Genomic DNA, 1661 nt, shown 5'->3' on the forward strand with positions numbered 1-1661 from the left:
TGTGTCCTTTGTAAACCATCCATTGAGATGACCCAGCAGCTGTTCTTGTCATCTTTAAAGGGTTGTGAGGAGTCATAGATTGTCTTCCTGCTTCTCCGGAGCAGTGGGTGGTGGAATACTTCTCTTGATAAAATGTAAATTAAAGAACAGTGTAGGTTACTTTGTGACAAAACACTTTGAAATATGCTGTAAAAGGTTTATATAGAATAATAATTCTATTGGTATCATTTATCACATGTTTTTGAGTCTTTTTAATCAATAAGACATGTGTTTTATAAGTTATATAAAGGATTAATAATTCCTGGTCCTCCAGGTTGTGGGTTGAGCATGGGGGTAACTTCCCCATCCTGTAAAAAAGAGGTAGTTCCAGAAACGACGACAAACAAAACCAAATCACACACCTGGTAGAAGAAGGTGCCCCAGCAGAGGGGACAATGACGCATCTCAGCCAAACCCGCAAGGGTGCTGGGAAGCCAACACACTTTCTGACGCCAAGAAAGTCCAACCCTATGGGTACATGGAACATCACAACCATGTTCCAGGTTGGCAAGGCTGCAACAGTCGCAAAAGAAATGGAGCACTACAAGCTCTCTGTCTTTGGCCTGGCAGAAACAAGATGGACACAGTCGGGGGAGGTCAAATTGGCCAGTGGGCAGTCTGTTATCTATCCTGGACATGAAGAAGAGGGAGTGACCATCATGATGACGAAGGATGCTAGAAAGGCTCTAACTGAGTGGAAATCCATCAATCACCTCTGCAACCTTCGACACCAGCAACAGGAGGGTTAAAGCCCACATAATTCAGTGTTATGCACCAACCAACAATGCAGATGATGAGGTCAAGGCCATTTTTTTTGACAGCTTAAACCACCTACTCAGTGGTATAAGAGCCAGAGACCTTGTTATCTTGATGGGGGACTTTAATGCCAAGATTGGAGGCCAAAACAATGGATATGAGGCTGTGATGGGAAAGCATGGAGTGGGGATATAAAATGAGAATGGCGAGATGTTTGCAGAGACCTGTGTAAACAAGAACTTAGTGATTGGGGGCAGAGTACTCCTACACAAAACAATTCACAAAACAACTTGGGTGTCACCAGATCATGTCACAGAAAATCAAATCAACCATATCTGTATCAGCAAAATGTTCAGGAGAGCTATGGAAGATGTCAGGACTAGAAGAGGGGCAGATGCAGCCTCACATCACCATCTCCTTGTAGAGATACCACCAGGCCAAAAGTCGAAGAAAAAAATACAACAGAGAATATCTTAGCAATGGTCGTGTGACAAAGCAGTTCCAGGATATCCTCTCATAGAAAAATGCAGAACTTCAGCTCGGAAAAACGCTAGGTTAGACAATAAATGAGGAATGGGAGCACTTAATAGCTGCTTGGAATACAACATGTGACGAGGCCTTGGGAAGAAGATCCCCAAAACGCAAGGAGTAGATTACACTAGAAACCCTCAACAGAATCCAGCAGCGGGGAAAGTTGAAAGAAAAGTTGAACAACTCAAGAACAACAGAAGCAAAGGCTTCAGCACAAAGCGAGTCTCACAGGTGCCACAAAGAAGTGCAACAGAACATCAGGAGGGACAAGAGAGCACAGGTAGGAGGAAAAACTTGAAGCAGGTCAAGGGAACACAAAAGAATTATATAACATT

At 43.3% G+C, this 1661-nt stretch overlaps 1 pseudogene; it reads left to right on the forward strand.

Moving 5' to 3' along the window:
- The first annotated feature begins 434 nt into the window (after positions 1-434).
- LOC137607774 (craniofacial development protein 2-like) lies at positions 435-1272 on the forward strand (annotated as a pseudogene).
- The last annotated feature ends 389 nt before the right edge of the window (positions 1273-1661 follow it).

Source organism: Antennarius striatus, chromosome 14 (assembly GCF_040054535.1).
Source record: "Antennarius striatus isolate MH-2024 chromosome 14, ASM4005453v1, whole genome shotgun sequence".
Lineage (NCBI taxonomy): Eukaryota > Metazoa > Chordata > Actinopteri > Lophiiformes > Antennariidae > Antennarius > Antennarius striatus.